Source organism: Enhydra lutris, unplaced genomic scaffold, assembly GCF_002288905.1.
Source record: "Enhydra lutris kenyoni isolate GAN:26980312 unplaced genomic scaffold, ASM228890v2 scaffoldscaffold18, whole genome shotgun sequence".
Lineage (NCBI taxonomy): Eukaryota > Metazoa > Chordata > Mammalia > Carnivora > Mustelidae > Enhydra > Enhydra lutris.
The window spans coordinates 35,430,508-35,450,018 of NW_019154102.1; the positions used below are offsets into that span (position 1 = coordinate 35,430,508).

The 19,511-nt window shown below is 41.9% G+C and overlaps 1 pseudogene; it reads left to right on the forward strand.

The window, feature by feature from the left end:
• Positions 1-4,383: 4,383 nt before the first annotated feature.
• On the forward strand, positions 4,384-7,645 carry LOC111148003 (annotated as a pseudogene).
• The last annotated feature ends 11,866 nt before the right edge of the window (positions 7,646-19,511 follow it).

Genomic DNA, 19,511 nt, shown 5'->3' on the forward strand with positions numbered 1-19,511 from the left:
TTTAAGATTTTATTTATTTATTTGACAGAGAGAGAGAGATCACAAGTAGGCAGAGAGGCAGGTGGGGCTGGGGGTGGGGCAGGGAGCAGGCTCCCTGCTGAGCAGAGAGCCTGATGCAGGGCTCTATCCCAGGACCCTGAGATCATGACCTGAGCTAAAGGCAGAGGCTTAACCCACTGAGCCACCCAGGCGCCCTGGGGATGCTTTCTTACACAGCATTATTAAGACAATAGTCAACTGATAAAGCACTGTATGTTTCACTATGTGCCAAACTGTTGGGTGCCTACCCATATAAATCCTTTCCTTTGTAAATGCTTTGAATTGCAATCATACCTAAAAAAGAGATGTAACTCTCCAACAAGGCAAACTGTGTTCTAAAGTGATTTAAAGACACCCCTGCCAGTGGTGTCTGAAAGTTCTAGTGTTTCATATCCTCAATAAATTTAATATTGTTAGTCTTTTAATTTTTGCTTTTCTAGTGAGTATATGGAGGTATTTCACTGTGGTTTTGGTTTGTATTTCCGCGATGACTAATGATTTTGACCTTCCTTTGATGTGCTTGTGTAACATTTATATTTATATAGAACTCATACCCTTCACCTGGGGAGTGGGGGTTGGTCTAGCCAGAACACGTCTTTTTTTTTTTTAAGAGAGAGAGAGAGAGAGAGAGAGCATTGGAGGCAGGGCAAAGGGAGAGAGAATTTTTTTTTAAAAGATTTTATTTAATTATTTATTTAGAGAGCAAGCAGGAGGAGGGGCCAGGAAAAGAGGGAGAGAGAGTCTCAAGCAGGCTCTACACTTGGAGAGAGCCTGACCGGGGACTTAATCCCATGACCCTGAGATGACCTGAGCCAAAACCAAGAATTGGACACTTAACCACCTGAGCTACCCAGGCACCCATAGAACACATCTGTCATATGGCAATGGCAGAAACACAAAAAAGATGAGTGGAAGTTTATAGGGCCTCTAAAAACTGGAGTCCGAGCTGCAGTATTGCCACTTCTGCTCAGATTCCACTGGCTAAGGCGAGCATATGACCAGGCCCAATATCAATGAAGCAGGAAAATATGTCTTGCCACTAGTGAGAGAAATTGCAAAATCACATGACAAAGGTCATGGGTATAGGATTTCAGAGAGCAAAATTCCAATCGAGCCCAAGTGCTATGAGAGTAATCAATTATATCTGTGCCTGAGTCTAGCATGAACAATTCGCTTCAAAGCAATATATACAATGAGATCACTCCATGGCTTTTAGAACAGCTCTTGGAGAAAAAAGGAGCAAGGGCTGGTGAGGACATAGAACAGTTGGAACTCTCATACATTGTTGGTCTGGATGTAAAATGGTAAAATTGTTTTGGAAACACTTTGGCTGCTTTTTACACAATTAGACATACACTTACCGTATGACCTCACAGTCCCATTCCTAGGTTTTTACCCAAGAGAAATGAAAGTATATGTTCTGGGCGCCTGGGTGGCTCAGTGGGTTAAGCCGCTGCCTTCGGCTCAGGTCATGATCTCAGGGTCCTGGGATCGAGTCCCGCATCGGGCTCTCTGCTCAGCAGGAAGCCTGCTTCCCTCTCTCTCTCTCTCTCTCTGCCTGCCTCTCTGTCTACTTGTGATCTCTCTCTGTCAAATAAATAAATAAAATCTTAAAAAAAAAAAAAGAAAGCATATGTTCCCACAAAGACCTATATGTGAATTTATATAACAGCTTTCCCCGTAATTGCCCAAACTGGAAACACTGATGTTAACTAGTGAATGGAGAAGCAAATGGATGGACAGCCTTGTGATGGAAAACTACTTAGCAATAAAGAAGAGCATCACACATACATATTTCAAACCCCTGCTTTTATATGTCTGATAATATCCCTGTAGCCAAAGTATGCCACATAACCACGTCCAAAGTGGAAGGGCAGGAAGCAGAGCCATCACAGGAAGAGTCCATGGCTATAGTGGGTATGTGTATTACTACCACAGGAGAGAGAAGACCGGACTTCAGTCGACCACACCTATGATGTGTACTTGTTCCCTTATCTGGGTGACTGAGTCTACAGAAGTGCCTTGAGGCTTCACCTCAGGAAACCATCAGGATGGTAACCGATGATTATCAACTTCGGAATTTACACAGTTGTGTCTAGTCTTGGGTGGATATAGATGATCCTTTCTGGTACCCATGGAGATCTCTCTAAAAGTGGGATCTGCAAGCATGTATGCATAAATTCAGGAACAAATCCCTACATATATACCCACACATGTGCTACGTGTGTGTGTGTACATGTCCAGTTATATGTGGCTTTCCTTCAAAAGAAGTTGAATCTCAGAGATTTTCAGAGGCTAAACTCTTAAGTAGAAAAAGGATTTTTTCCTAACTGTTCCATAAATTGCAAAGAATCCTATTTCATAATGATATTAAGATTTTACATTATGCTGAGTAATATCAGTGCCTTTTCTTCAACCTTACCTTTTCGTGAACAAATCCCTGTGGGTCTGCCAAGAACAGGAAAGCGGCCAGCATTTCCTTAAATGCATGAAGACCGTTGCACTGGAAAATTCTTACTCAAGGGCTTCGTTGCCTTTATTTTCTATCTGAAGGAAAGGGAGAGGGTAGTTTTAGTCTCCCAGTTGTATGTAATTCTTCCAATTTAAGGCAAAATAGAGACATTAATCAGCACTAATTTTGGAATGCCAAGTAACTTGCTCTGTTCTCTGGGACAATCTGCTTCTTCCCGAATCTCAGTGTCTTCTGCGGTCATTTGTCCCAGATGCTCTTCTGTTAATTGTCCCAGGGGCTTTCTTTGGTCCCTTACACCAGGGACTCTCTTTGGTCACTTGGTTTCATTTTTCTATAATGTTATGCCTCTTTTTTCTATAGAGAATATTTATATAACATTACATGTAAAAAAATATATATAGGGACGCCTGAGTGGCTCAGTCGTTAAGCATCTGCCTTTGGCTCAGGTCATGATCCCGGGATCCTGGGATCCAGCCCCACATTGGGCTCCTTGATAAGTGGGGTGCCTTCTTCCTCTCCTGCTCCCCCTGCTTATGCTCTCTTTCTCTCTCTCAAATAAAGAAATCTTTAAGAAAATCTAAACAACTGGGGTGCCTGAGTGGCTCAGTGGGTTAAAGCCTCTGCCTTCACCTCAGGTCATGATCCCAGAGTCCTGGGATCAAGCCCCACATCGGGCTCTTTGCTCATCGCGGAGCCTGCTTCCCTTCCTCTTTCTCTGCCTGCCTCTCTGACTACTTGTGATCTCTGTCTGTCAAATAAATAAATAAAATCTACAAAAAAAAAAAAAAAAAAAAAAATCTAAACAACTGGGTAACAATAAGTAAAGACAAATGCAAGTATCTCTTTATATCACTAGTCATAGCTAAAATTATTTCTCTCATGGGCCCACCAATATATTCTTAATGGTCAGCAAGTACAGAAGAAAATATTTTAAATTTTGTGTTTCTATTTGAGTGATAATTTTTTTAAAGATTTATTTTATTTATTTGGGGTGGGGGAAGGACAGATGGAGACAGGCAATCTCAAGACCCGGAGATCATAACCTGAGCTGAAACCAAGAGCTGGATGCTTAACCGACCGTGTCACCCAGGTGCCCCTGGATGATAATTTTTTAAATAAAAATTAAATATAATTATTGCCTCATCTGGCTAAACCTCTTTGACATTTCAGGCCCAAGTTTGCATCTGTGTTTATTGAATTAGCATGAATTTTAATTCTCATAAGTAACAGAGAAAAAAAAATAAGCTGCACTTTATATATGAAAGATTCATTCCTACCAAAAAACAAAAGACATGGTTCCTCTGAGAGCAAGTGTTCTACATGGTTCAAATAAAGAAAAGTGGTGGGAGAATCAGATCCTCACACTACACATAATTTTATGAGGCAACCAGACTGAAAACTGTATCTTAGCTGTCAATATTTGAGTAACTGCTTCCAGCTCTGATGTAAGAGCTGCTTTTAGACCAAATATCTCACTGAGAATGATGGTAAATTCGATTTAAAAAAAAAAACAAAAAACAAACTTTGAAGGTATCGGAAAGCAACCAAGGCATTTAGGATTCAAAGGGCTAAGAATAGGAAAGAAAGAAAATGTAATGAGATTGGGGTAACATTCTCTATCATTCCCTGCCTGAGACATTTGCTGAATTATAAGCAAAAAGTGCAGGGCCTAGAACCCAAGCAGAGAGGTGCTTCTCAGGGAGCTTTGAGGAGTCTCTGGGCTACCAGAACAAAATGTGGAGTTTAAGGCTAGCAAGAGAGCCAGGATTGGAAGTGTTCCCACCCCAGAGAAAAGAGAATTATTGAAAAGTGAGCTGATGTTCCAACTCCTTTCCCCACCAAGGTATCTGCTGATTCCTTAGCCACGCACCATGCAGGGGAGAGATCAGGAGCCCAAGCAGAAAGAAGCAGGTAACAGGCTGATAAATGAAACCGTCTCATTGGGCTGGAGAGTCAAAAAGTAGAAGTCAAGACCCAGCAGGGAGTTGGAGCTCCGAAAAACATTTCCAGGTGAGTCTCTAGACACACTATGAAGTGAAATGAGGACAAAGTAGAAATAAATTTGCCTTAAAAAACCAGCCTTAAAATACTGTATTCCCTGGGCGCCTGGGTGGCTCAGTGGGTTAAAGCCTCTGCCATCAGCTCAGGTCATGATCCCAGAGTCCTGGGATCGAGCCCCTAATCGGGCTCTCTGCTCGGCAGAGACTCTGCTTCCTCCTCTCTCTCTGCCTGCCTCTCTGCCTACTTGTGATCTCTGTCTGTCAAATAAATAAATAAAATCTTAAAAAAAAATACTGTATTCCCTAATTGGATGAGGGTGACCTGCCCTTACTCTTTCTGCCAGAAGAAAGTGAAATTATCTCTGGAGAAAGAAAACATTATATAGAGCTGCTACAATCAGTCATACACAGTGTTTAGCGTTTGAACAAAAATCTAAAAGTTATGTCAGTAAATAGAACCAAGTGACAGATATTCAGAAGAAAAACACAGAAATAGATCAGATCCACAGGAAACTGAGATATTGACGATATCAGACACAGGCTATAAAATAATTAATATACTAAGTTCATTGCTTCTTCCATGTCATTTTGTGGCTGTAAATAGTTCATTTCTTTTTTAGCACTGGCTAATATTCCAAATGTCTGGATGGACCCCAGTTTGTTTATCCATTCAACCACTGCAGGACATCTTGGTTGCTTCCTGGTTTTGGCAATCATGAATACAGCTGCTATTCACACCCATGTGCAAGTTCTTGAGTAGACACAGGTTTTGAACTCCATTGGGGAAAAGGTAAGAGTTTATTTAGTTTTGTAAGAAACCAGCAAACTGTCTTCCTAAGAGGCTATATCATGTTGCATTCCCACCAGCAATGACCCAGCGTTTCTGTTGTTCCACATCCTTACCAGACTTTGGTATTGTCAGTGCTTTGGACTTTAGCTGCAGTAATAGATGTGTAATGGTATCTTATTTTAATTTGCATTTGCCTAAGGACACATAATTTGAGCATGTTTTTCTTTGCTTATTTGCTTTCTATATATAGCAAATGGGTGTTTGTTCAGGTCTTTTGCCTGTTTGTTTTTTTTTTTATTATTAAGTTGTTCTTTATTTTAATTGTTGAGTTTTAAGACTTCTTTGCATATTTTGGATAGCAGTCCTTTATCAGATATGTCTTTTGCAACTGTTTTCTCCCAGTCTGTGGTAAAGTCAACTTTAAGGTAAGAAAGATTTCTAGAAATACAGGGGGATATTTTTTAATCATACGTGGGTCAAAGTGCACGCTTTCTCTCCCAACCTGGCAGCCCCAGTGAAAAACAAGAATAAGAATGGGAAGACTATCTACCTAACAGACTTTTTGGTTGAGAATGCAGAACTGGTGGAGGAAGAACCTAGGTCCCTAAACCAGTAGATTGGGTTGATGAAACAGATAACCTGGAAGGAGATGTTTCAGCCACTTGGCACAGTACCAAAGACCATGGGTGTAGGATTCCTCCAATTGACCATTCTATCCTGCCCACTGTTCCATGGGCTGCTCAGGAACCCAATATCGAGGACACCTATCTTCCCAAATTGCCACCCTCACTGCTTTTCTAGGGAACGTGCCCTGTGCTGTGACAGAAGACTCTGTTAAGGAATTCTTTGGAAGGTTATATATCAGTGCAATACATTTGCCATGTGAACCCAGCAACCCAGAGAGGCTGAAAGATTTGGGTTATGCTAAGTTTGAGGACCTGAGTTGGATTTCCTTGCTCAGTGCCCTGAGCCTCAAATGAAGAGTCTCTAGGCAACAGGAGAATCTGAGTGGACCTTGCTCCTCAGACAGAGGCTGAAAGCAGGAATGATCATTCTTCTGGTGGAGATAGAAATCAGGATTCTGACAAAACAGATACACACTGGAGGGCCCATCCTGCTACATACAGCTTTGATGACTGCCTTCCTAGAAGAGGCAATGATAGCTTTGGAGACAAGTTCAAGATTGTTATGATTCTGGCCAATATCCTGATGGGCATTGAGATGTGGTACCATGATGGCCCACACCAGAATATGGATTGGTATGGGAGCTGGGATCACTGTGATGACTGAAGAAGTGGAGACTAAGACAGAGGCTATGATTCCAGGATACGCAGTGGCAGAAGAGCATTTGGTAGCAGGTACCATAGGGATAATGTCTATAGAGGAAGAAGGGACCACTATGAAAACAGATATGACAGAAGAAATGATTGGTCATGGAGCTCCAGAGATGATTATTCTCAGGATGATTATAGGCATGATGATAAAGGTGCCCCCAACAAACTGAGTCTAAAGCCTTAGAGTACTTCCAAGGAGGATGGTTCTTCCGCTAGCACCTCACAGCCCATTCAAATAGCCTGTCTATGGAGAGGCAAAGCCTGTTGACACAGGTGCTAGAGCAGGAGAGTAGAAGAGTAGCTACAGAAGGGACAGGGGGAAGAAGGAACAGAGGGATGTCAGCTGGATGAAGCAAAGCTAGAATGTCAGCCTCAGAAGAGATTCCAAGCTGGCAAGGTAAAGAAACTCAAGTAAGGGAATGGTTGAGGACAGAAAGTGAATCATCACAGGCTGGGACCTCAGCCCCAGCTGGCAGAAGTGCACCAAGCAGAGAATGTGAGAAGTCTCTAAAAAGGAAACACTCAATTAAGAAGAAGACTGTCACTCTCCAACTTTTAAACCTCCCAAACCTGAACAGCCTCTAAAGGTAATGCCAGTCCCTCCACCAAAGTAGAATACTTGGGTACAGTGAAGTTCTAGCCATCCTGTTGGATCTCAGAGCTCAGACACAGAGCAGCAACCCCCTGCAAGGGTGAGGTAGTTCCTGCTCAACCATCTGAGAAAGGACCAGCATGGAAAAATGAAAATTAAGTATGTGGGATGAATGTACAAAAGGTCAAAGTGGGAACTTCAGCTGTGGTTCAGGAGATGAGGGAAGAAAGACCACTGGAAGGAGTCACATAGGAAATATGGCAAAAGAGGTCAAGTCCTCCAATCTGAACCTGAGACAAAGAACCTGAAGAAAATATGGCCTCCAAGTTCAGTTCCAAGTCCAGGTCTGCTAGCAGGCATGCTGCTTTCTCAGTTGATGGTGGAGATAGGAATGAGGGAGAAGGTTACATGGAATAGGTCTCTACATCCTGTGCTTCCTCCTAGTCTCTCACCACCCTGGAACATTCAAGAGCAAATCAAACCTCTGTCTAGAAAAGATAAAATAAAACTCACCATCTCCTGGAGAGAAAAAAAGAAAGGCTATCAATCTACTAGGATGATTTAATAGTTCTGGGACTGGGAGATTTTCTGGAACTTTTGTTTTAAAACAGGAAGTCCTGTGCACACTGGGATATGTTTGCCACCATTTATAGTCATAAAAGACCAGGGAGTCTGGGTGTCAAACTAAGCGGAGCTCGATCCCAGGACCCTGGGATCACGACCTGAGCCGAAGGCAGAGTCTTTAACCCACTGAGCCACCCAGGCACCTCACATAATTTAAATTCTTAGGCTGTCACCAGCCCCATAAGCACTGAGACTGCATACTCAGAAAATAATCTTGTACTCAGAAGCATACAATGTTCATTTTATGTGTTCCTAGGAAAATTGGTATCCCTATGGAGTTGGAGGAACTCCAACTGTATGTATCCTCTTTTGCATTCTGCAGCCCTCAGTAGTTGGGGACACACATTTGGTGCTTATGGGATCCATGCAATGAAAAAATAAAATAGGGCATAAGGCATACACCAAATGGAAGGACCCCTCAATGTTTTAACGAAAACATTGGTTGGGTAACTTTTATGCCAGCAATCAGAGAATGGACGGAAGCTCTCTGGGTTCCATGTTTACCCTCTCTCGCATCTCCAGGGACCTGCCTTTCGCAGAGCATTGATTTCTGAATAGCACTCTGTCAGCATTTTCAGGTTCTTGTCACCAAACATGGATAGCACCCTGTGCAACGAGTGATCATACATTTGGTCTCTTAACTCCCTCCAACTTGGCACAAGTTAGAGAGTTTTCAAAAGGTGTTTATGTTCATCTTCAATGTTCTTTCTTAATTCACTCTAATTTGCTATAGTGAATCTATGTTACCTGTGGGTTTTTTGTTGCTGTTATTGTATGTTTGTTTTTGTTTTTTGTTTTTCTAGAGAGAGAGAGGTTGGGTGGGGGGCAGAGGGAAAGGGAGAGAAAGAGAGAATCTCACATAGGCTCCACTCCCAGCACAGAGCCAAACTTGGGGCTTGATCTCATAACCCTGAGATCATGACCTGAGCCAAAATCAAGAATCGGACACTTAACCAACTGGGCCACCCAGATGTCCCTACCTGTGTATTTTTTAAGTTAAAAATAAGTTAGAACTTAAGGCCTCCTACAAGAATCCTTCCTTGACTCCTCCTTCACCTTCCCATGGTAGTTTTGGTTCCTTTAGTTTCCATGGAACCTCTAGCGCAGCATTTACTATAAGGTATTTTAATCACCTGTTTAATTACCTAGGTCCCCTTTAGACAGTGATTTCCTCAGGGCAGGTGCTGTGCCTTTCATAACTGGATCTCTGGGGTTTTGCATGGAGACTGGTGCACAGAAGCTTTCATATTTCTACTTCCCCTAAGTGTCCTGCTTTTCACACCCAACTCAGTCAATAACCCCACACCTAATCTCAAAGAGCCCAAAGACTTCTCCTCTTCAATTGGCTAACATGTCTTACTAAGCCCCGAGTACCCAACCATGTGCAATGAATAGGAGAAAATGAGGATTCCAGACAGACTTGATGGGCACACCATCTCAGGAATGCTAGAAGTTAAAGGCAGCAACTCAGGCATGTAATTTAGGTGAGAGCTATATTCATTCATATGTTCATACCTACAGAATGAAAGGTAAAGAAAGGAAAGGGGATGGTGAGTTATGGACTAGAACTAGATCTTGATTTTTTTTTAAAGATTTTATGTATTTGACAGAGACACAGCAAGAGAGGGAACACAAGCAATGGGAGAGGAAGAGGGGAAAGCAGGCTTTATGTGGGGCTCAATCCTGGGATTCCAGGATCATGACCTGAGCCAAAGGCAAACGCTTACGGACTGAGCCAGCCAGGTGCCCCTGGAACTAGATCTTGAGACAAGATACAGATTTGGAACTGGAAAGGCCAGGAAGGCATGAATCTCTGCTTTGGAAGACAAACTGATGGAGGGCAAGCGGAGCATCAAACAAACACTGAACTTGCATAGATTCAATCAGGTATACTTGGCAGAAAGGAAGGGAGGAAGAGGGAAAGTACAAAATGGGGGAGGATGGGAAAAAATGATACAAGAGAAATAATCATTTAAATAATACAGGTTTTTTAAAAAGATTTATTTATTTATTCGAGAGAGAGTGAGTGCAGGGGAATGGGGGGAGCAGAGGGAGAGGGAGAGAAATACTAAAGCTGATTCTCCACTAAGCACAGAGCCCAACATGAGGCCTGATCCCAGGACCCTGGAGATCATGACCTGAGCCAAAAATCAAGAGTTGGACACTTAACCTACTGAGCCACCCAAGTGTCCCAATAATACAGGTTTTTAATTTTTTTAATGTATAGGTGATCCTACAGAACATTTCACATAGTGTTGTTCCTGAGGAGTTTGAGAAGGGAGAAGTGACTTCTATTTTACCTTTAGTGAGCAGGGATTTAGCTTGGCCCCTTGGAATACCAGGGGAGCTTAAAAAAACATATATAGATGCCTGATGTAATTAATTAGTCAGAGGCACAGCCTGGGCTTCATGTTAAGAGCTCCACAGTGATTTTTTCCCCAATTTAAAAAATTGTGGTAAAATACATATGACATAGAATTTATCATCTTAACCATTTTAAGGCTATAGTTCAGTGATAGTAAATATATTCATAATGCTGTGCAACCATGACAACCATCCATCTCCAGAACTCTTTTCATCTATAAGACCAAAACTCTATACCCATGAAATAACAACTCCCACCTCTCACCCCAGCCCCAGGAAACCATTATCTTACTTTCTGTCTCTATGATTTTTTTTCCCAACTACATCATATAAGTAGAATCATGCGGTACTTGTCTTTTTGGTCTGGATTATTTCAATTACCATAATATCCTCATGGTTCATCCATGTCATTAGCATGTGTCAGAATCCCCTTTCTTCTTAAGTCTGAATAATGCTCCATTGTATGTATATAACATATTTTGCTTATCCATTCATGTGTCATTAGACACTTGGGTTGCTTTCATATTTTAGCCATTGTGAATAACACTTCTATGAACATGGGTGCACAAATATCTCTCTGAGATCCTGATTTCAGTTCTTCCATGAAGATAGCCAGAAGTGGAATTGCTGGATCATATGGTAATTCTATTTTAATTTTTGGAGGAAACTCCAAACTGTTTTCCATAATGGCTGCACCAATGTATCTTTCCACTAACAGTGTGTAAGGGTTCTAATTTCTCCCCATCCTTATTGACACGTGTTATTTTCTGGGGTTTTGGTAGTAGCCATACTAATGGGCATGAGGTGATATCCTGTTATAGTTTTAGTTTGCATTTCTCTAATGATAGTCACGTCAAGCATCTTTTGATGTGCTTATTGGGCATTAACATATTGTTTTAGGAAAGATATCTATTCAAGTCCTTTATTCATTTTGAATCAGGTTGTTTGTTTTTTGGCCGTTGAGTCTTAGAACGTCTCAATATATTCTGGATATTAACCCTTTATCAGATATGGGATTTACCCATCGTTTCTCCCACCCTGTTGGTTATCTTTTTATTCTGTTGATGCTATGTTTTGATGCATAAATTTAAAATTTTTTTCATGAAGTCCAATTTGTCTATCTTTTCTTTTGTTGCCTGCACCTTTGAAGTCCTATCTAAGAAATCATTGCTAAGTTGAACACCATGAAGCATCTGCCTTATGTTTTCTCTTAAGAGTTCTATAGTTTTAGGTCTTATATCTAGGTCTTTGATCCATTGTGAGTTAAATGTTGTAGGTGGTGTTAGGTAAGCGTCCAACTTCATTCTTTTGCATGTGGATATCCAGTTTTCCCAACACCATTTGCTGAAAAGATTGTCCTTTCCCTGCTGAATGGTCCTGGCACCCTTGCCAGAAACCATTTAACCATATATGTGAGAGTTTATTTCTGGGCTGCCTTTTCTATTCCATTAGTCTGTATGTCTGTCTTTATTCTAGTACCACATTGTTTTTGATTACTGTAGCTTTGTAGTAAATTTTCAAATCAAGAAGAGTGAGTAATCCAGCTTTGGACTTCTTTCTCAAGACCCTTCTGACTCTTTACTGTTGCTTGAGATTCCATATGAATTTTAGGATGGGTTTTTTTTTTTTTCTGCACAAAATGTCACTGGAACTTTGTTAGAGATTACATTGAATTTGTGGGTCGCTTTGGGTAGTATTGATGTCTTAACATTTTAAGTCTTCCAATCCATGAACACAGATGTGTTTCTGTCTTCTTTACTTTCTTTCAGTAATGTTTTATAGTTTTTTTATACAAGTTTTTACTCAATTCCTAAATATTGTATTCTTTTTATGCTGTTGTAAGTGGAACTTTTTTTTTTTTAACTTATTTGGGAGGAAGGGAGAGAGCACAAGCAGGGGAGTGGCAGGCAGAAGGAGAGGGATAGGCAGACTCCCTGCTGAGTAGGAAGCCGGACATTGGGCTCCATGTCTCAGGACCCAGGAATCATGACCTGAGCCAAAGGCAGGTGCTCAACCAACTGAGCCACCCAGGTGCCCCATAAATGGAAATTTTTTGAATTTTCTTTTCAGATTGTTTATTGTGAGTCTATAGAAATGTGACAGATTTTTGTGCGTTGACTTTATATCTTGCTACTTTGATTTATTTAGTTCTAACAAGTTTGTGTGTGTATGTGTGTGTATAATCTTAAGGGTTTTCTCCTTATAAGATCATATCATCTGCAAACAGAGATCATTTTACTTCTTCCTCAAGAATTTTACTGTGCAGCCAGCATTGAGAATCTCTGGGGTTGGTCTTGATTCCTAATCACTGCTCTTAGCTGGGACTTCATGCTGTGTTGAGTCTGATTTAGTATTTAAAGACATGTATTTGTCACTCAGAATGACCCCCCCAATTCAAGCCTATAATTTCATCTGGTGTTTTCCAGAGGAAAAATTAACCTGTTCCAGTGTTGACTATGTCTGACTTATTAGAGTTTATACATCTGTATTCTCTTCTTTGGGGTATTTAAAGGTTTTCAAGTGTGATTTTTAAAAAATTGCCCATTACCTCTTCCTTTAATGCCTCAAAGGTACCACTTTTATTAGTTCCTTATGAATTCTTCTGAACTTGATTATGCAAATTCAGCTAATGCAAATGTTTATTATTATCCCTGCTTTTAAAAAATACCATGGTCTCTCTATTTTGCATCTTTTAAAAAAAGATTTTATTTGTTTTAGAGAGAGTGAGCATGAGCAGGAGTGGAGGGAGAGGGAGAAGCCGACTTCTTGCTGTTTAGGGAGCCTGATGTGGGGCTTGATCATGACCTGAGCTGAAGGCAGACACTTAACCAACTGAGTCATTCAGGCACCCCTGCATTTTTTTTTTTAAAGAGATTTATTTAGTCATTTTCTAGAGAGAGGGAGAGACAGCAAGTGGTGGGGGGGGGGGGCAAAGGAGCAGGGAGAGAATCTTCAAGCAGGCTCCCCACGAAGCATGGAGCTGGATGTGGGGCTTTATCCAGGACCCTCCGAGATCATGACCTAAGAATCAGATGCTTAATGGACTGAGCCACCCAGGTGCCCCTGCATCTTTATTTTAAATTTAAGAATATTTTGGTGGGATGCCTGGGTGGCTCAGTCATTAAGAGTCTGCCTTTTGCTCAGGTCATGATCCCAAGGCCCTGGGATCGAGCCCTGCATCAGGCTCCCTGCTCAGTGGGGAGCCTGCTTCTCCCTCTCCCACTCCCCTGCTTGTGATCTGTCTCTTACCATGTCTCACTATGTCAAATAAATTAAAAACTTTTTTCAAAGAAAAAGAATATTTTGGTATCCTAGCATCTACATCTTTAAATATCAATTTTCACTTAAAGGAATCAGGCATTCTTGAAAAAAACAACTCGTTCCAGATTTGGGTAAGATATGTGCAAGATGATTTTAAAATATTTTGTTTTATAAGAAAATAAGATAGCTCTCAAAGACCAGTAAAGGACACAGAGGTTACCTCTGGGAAAAGACGGTACAAGAAGAACATCAACAGGATTAAAATCATCAAACGTATTTAAACCCATAATTGCAAAAGATATTCCAAAAATGTGTCACTGTTGGAGGATTTTAAAGAACCTTAGTTTAAAACTGCAAAAAGTGGGAGAGTGAATCAAGCATTTTAGTACAAACTATACCATTTCAGTACAAACATGATAAAGGAGGCTTCTCTTTATAGAAGTAGTCTACTAATGAGGAAGTAATGGTAGAATTCAAACTCTGCAATTTTGTACCTGTGATGAATTAATGGGTATAGAGCCTAGAGCCAAGGCAATGACATCACAATAGATAAACACCCAGATATAATATACCACCTGATAAAAGTACACAGGACTACTTATCAGGTCACCCTGCTACCAAAGATATGTTAAAAATCAAACTAAATTGGACCAAACCTATAGCTATAACTACCAGTTCGTGGGAAAGACAAGGGACAGAGGACTATTTCAGATAATTCCACAGGAATGCGAGTAGCAAAATCCAGATGATGGGAAACAACAAATAAATTACAAGGGGTAAAAAGAGGTGGAGGGGATCCTATAGATTAAAAGAGATTTAAGAGATATCAACTAATTGCAATGTATACAACTGTGGAGGAAAGAGTTAACTCAGCAGGCCCAAGTGTGCTACCCTTACAAAGGCCTGCTTAGAAGGATGGCCCTTGACTGGCATCTGGGGAGGGTAAGATTGGGGAGGGTTCTCACCATTCCCTAACTAATAAGAATGGCTCACTGTGCATAAACTATAAAAACAATGTAATCTGTGCTAAATACCTGTTTTCTTACTGGGAGTCTGGAATTTTGGTATATGCTAGGCACTAGGTGCCTATATGATCAGTCCTGAGTAAAAACCAGGGGCATGGAGTCTCTAGTGAGCTTCCCTGGCAGACAGCATTTCACATGTATTGCCACAATTTGATGCTAAATGAAGTGCGTTGTGTGTGATTCCTTTGGGAAAGGATTTTTGGAAGCTTCCTTCTTATTTCCTCTAGACTTCCCTCCATGTGCCTTTTCCCCTTGCTGATTTTGCTTTCTGCCCTTTCTCTGTAATAAATCATAGCTATGAGTATGACCATATGCTGAGTCCCGTGAGTCCTCCTAATGAATCACTGAACCCAGGAGTTGTCTTGGGGACGCTAGACACCATACCTTATTTGGATCTTGATAAAACATACGAACAAAAGGGGGAGGATGAGAAATCAGGGAAATTTGGACCCAATATAATGATCCTGAGGAATTAGTTTTTAGATACCATAATAGTATCATAGTTCTGTTTAAGAGATATGCACATATATTGAAATATTTGTGGATGGAATAATATGAAGTATGAGATTTGCTTCAAAATAATCTGGAAGGAAGGCTTGGAAGAGGGTAAAGGTATAGATGGAAAAAGATTGGCCATGAATTAAAGGCTGTTGAAGCTGGAATGTGTGTCTCTGGGACTTCATTGTGCTATTTTTGTCTACCTTTGTATATGTTTGAAATTTTGTGCATAAAAAGTTTTTTAAAAATATATTTTAGAGTTTTTAAAATTTCAGCTTAAAGATAACTTCTTTGTTTTTTTTGTCTTTTGGGTTTTTTGGTTTTTTTTTCCCCACTGATGCAGAATATCCCACTATATAGGGTGGTCCCAGTTCTATGCGATTTGCCTTGCCACTGGTTTTAGGACATGACCCTCATGTCACATGCAAGGTCTCTTACAATTGCTTCTCAGCTGAGCTCATAGAGGCTTGTCCCAAATCCCCCAAAAGACATAACCATTAACCTGAAAGAACTGTAGTGTCAGCCATTCCATACCAGGTGAAAAAAATGCAGTGATTCTTAGAGGACATCCTACTGGAGGCAACGTGAACAAAGACAAGCAGTGTGGTAGAGAGTGAATGTTGTTCCCACAGGAAACCCAGGGTTTAGAAACATCCAGAACTATCAAGAATCTGGAGTGGGGCAAATGTGAGTCTGTAACACTATCCTGGCAGGGTCTCCAGGTCTTTGAGAAACTAGAGGGGAATCGTATGGCCAGAGGACAACAGGTCTGTCTCTCCAGGGTCTCCAGATTCCATGGTGTGTGCTGTCTTAGGGTAACTGATCCCAAGGCTTTGGGAGAATATATTAATCAAGATTCTTCTGTGGCAAGCCACATAAACCAACTCTAACCACTTTAGGAGAGATTCCTAAAAGGTATATTGTTGTTGGAAGGATGTTGGATATTGAATAGCTCACAGAATTAAAGGAAAAAGCTGAGCAGCCAAGTCTCTGAAAGTACAGGAACTGCAGCAGCTTTGGGGGAATCTAGAAAGCTGTCCCCACGGATAATCTCTTAGAGATAAGTCATCAGGACAGAACCACCTCTATCATTGTTTTTTCCTGGTGTCACACCATCAAACTTTATTTTCTCTAGAGAGAGGGATCTTTGACCTAGCTTGCATTATCAGTCCATTCTCAGCTAGAGAAGGGCAAGGCCCCTCTGGTCAAGAGACCTTTCAAGACAGCATTCAGTGGGTGGGGGAGGAGTGCATTCCTATGGGAAATCAGAGTTCCTCTGTAGCTGATGGGGGATGGATTCTGGGCAAACAAAACAACAAATGTGTAATACTGAGGAGAGGAGGAACTCTGGGGCAGGGCCTTAGCATGGCCAATTGTGGAGCTGGAGCTCCAGGAAGATTGGGTGGGCTTTAGCAGGTCCATTTCTTTGGCTATAACCTGGGCCATTGATTTTCTTTTTGCTGGTGTAGCCTGAGACCAAAGGGCTGCACTAGAGAAACAGATGACCTATGACTGTCCTGCCCTTTCCTGTTCAACAGAGATTTTTAAACACTCTGGACATTAAAAAAATATAGTGCAGGGGCTCCTGGGTAGCTCAGTGGATTAAGTAACTGCCTTCAGCTCAGGTCATGATCTCAGGGTCCTGGGATGGAGCCCTCTGTCAGATCCCTGCTCAGTGGGGAGCCTGCTTCTCCCTCTCCCTTTTCCCTCTCCCCCTGCTCATGCTCACTCTCTCTCTCTCTCAAATAAATAAATAAAATATTTTTTAAAAAATATAGTGCATATGAATGAAAGAGGAGAAATTACGCAAAAGATTCTTGAACAGGAGGGCTTGCTGTAGCTCAAGGCAAGAGATCTGCTACGTGCTGTTATCAAAGACGGTTCCATTCATTGGCCCAGTTAGCCAGCATTGTGTTCAGTCCCTTCCCAGTTCCCCCACAGCACCTACTCTGGCAAATCCCATTGCTTGAGAGGCCTGGGCTGACACTGAGGGATGTCGCACCATGATGCTGAATTGTGAACATAAAGAATGTAGTGCTCCTGGTCACAAAACCAGAGCATATAAATAAACTCAGGAGAGCGGACTTAGGGAAAGTTAAGGAGGTTATTGAACAGTGAAGTGATTTATCCAGGAAGCTGTGGAATTTCCTTCCTAGGATATCTTGAAATACACAATAAAATAAATTTCTAGCTAAATGTCAATTTCAAGATGGCTGTTCTGGGCATCTACAATTCTAAGGCTTTTTATTTCCTCAAGAGCCAAAATGTAAAAATAGAAAATATAATGTGTCTTTTAATTGTAAGTTTGATGCCTCTTTGGGCATGTTGCATAATTCCTAGCTTCCACATTCTGAAGCTTGGTTGCTTAGATTTGGAGAACAAGTGACTGTTATCTTCACTCATCAGTTTTCAGAAAGATATATAACCTTTGGCACAGTGGTTATGAGAGGCCCAAGAGACAGCATTAATAAATTCTAATCCTGCTTTATCCACAGTCACACTGAATCACTCTGGCTAGCTCCTGACTTCTTTCTTAGGAAGCTCCATTTCTTTTTCCTCTTCTTCATTACCCTTTCTCTTCCTATCACTTGTACAATTCCTTTGTTCCAGCCAAGGCACTAGTGGTATCAGGGACATTATTTAATTTTTGGTTATCTTTGAATGTGCACAGCAGGAAAAAGAAACTCTTATCCTCCCTACCTCTTTTTTATGGTTATAGAATAATTTGCATTAATTTTCTTTAAAATGAATGCAGTCAGCCATAGATTGGGCTGATAAAAAGGATCTGAATCAGTGCTGATCCAGAACTAGAAAAATAATTCAGTGTTCACACTCTCCATCATGAGCCAGTCAGTGCCATTTCCCTGGGTGTAAGAGAAACAGCACTGGTAGTCAGAAAATGAACAAGTCAAGAGATAATCTTGACAGTCCCCTCCCACCCAAAGGTCATTTGGCTCTCCATTTTCATCTCTTTGGGTGGCTAACTCTTCTTGCATGTTGACTCTTGGCAACATCCTGTCCAGTCTCCTGTAGCTCAGTGGGTGACGCTGTCCCAGCCGGGGTGTGGGCCCTCTGGCCAACTGCCGTCTCCTCAGCACCTATGCCCAGCCAGGCGCATGGTAGGCTCTGGATAAGTACCGGATAAGGGACAAGTGGTGACTTGAAGGAGCAGCGTTTACCTGGACTTGTTCTCCAGCTGAGACCATGGGGACCTCTGCCCTCCTCTGAGTGTGGAGTTTGGAGGACGATGAGGGAAAAGAGACGCAGAATAAAGGCCAGCGCCATCCCACACCTCACCCTTCCTCCAACAGCCGCATGGATTCTGACGTGGGTTGCTATCAGCCCGCCACGTCGGCCCCTCTGTTCTGTTGTAGGAACACAGGCTTCCTCTTCTTTGGCTGCACTTTAAGGTAAAAAGGTGTTTCTCTACTTGCCCTCTGCCAACGCTCTGTAGCTTCCTCCTTTTGCTTTGAAAGCAGCTTCTTGTAGGGCCTGAATTCCAGAAGCAGGTGGTGTGTGCTTGTAATAAACTCTTCTTGTTGGCTTGGTGATTGTGTTTTCAGTAGGGTGACAATCACCTGACCCCAGAGTCCAGCCCCGGCTGTCCTCGGAGAGGCCAAGAGTGACTCTGATCTGTATCTGCTTTTCTGAAGGCAGATGTGGCGGTGGCCTGGCCGCTGGTGGGTGGGGCCTGGAGGAACTGGGCCTTTTTTTACCAGTTTATTCTGGGCGAACTGGCAGGGCCTGGCAAAGCCAGACTGTGAGGTGAAGCAGTGTGCCTTCAGCCACCTCCCTGATGCCCATCTCCCTCTTGGCTAAATTAGAGCGGAGAAGTGTTGGTTAATAGAAAAAACCTTGATCTTTGTTCTGAAAGAAGGTACAAAGAAGGGCAGTTTCGATACATGGCTCTGGCCTTCCACATTCCTCTGAACTGTTTTTTTTAAGTTTAAAGGCCAAGCACAGGGGTGCCTGGGTGGCTCAGCCGTTAAGTGTCTGCCTTCGGCTCAGGTCATGATCCCAGGGTCCTGGGATAGAGCCCTGCATCGGGCTTCCTGTTCTGTGGGAAGCCTGCTTCTCCCTCTCCCACTCCCCCTGCTTGTGTTCCTGTTCTCACTGTCTCTCCCTCTGTCAAATAAGTAAGTGGAAAAGAAATCTTAAAGGCCAAGCACACCATGAACTTGAAAATGTAACTGGTGCCTTAAGCAGCTCAGCTTAGCTCAGCAGGGAGGAGCAGAGACAACCCCCAACTAAGGGTTCCTAGAGGATGGCAGAGAGAGAATGCTCTCTCTGAAAGGAAACTTTTGAACCTTAGTACTGTCGTACCAACATGGTACTGTTCTGCACAGGCCTTTGGGTGTATTTCTCAGCCTAGGAAGATACCAGACACTCTTTTTTTGTTTTGTTTTGCTTTGCTGTGCGGCTGAAGGAGGAAACTATAATTGGTCCTCTGTATAACCAAAGCATAGAAATAACCAAAAATACAAAGAGGGAAACGTTCAGAAAAATCCTTT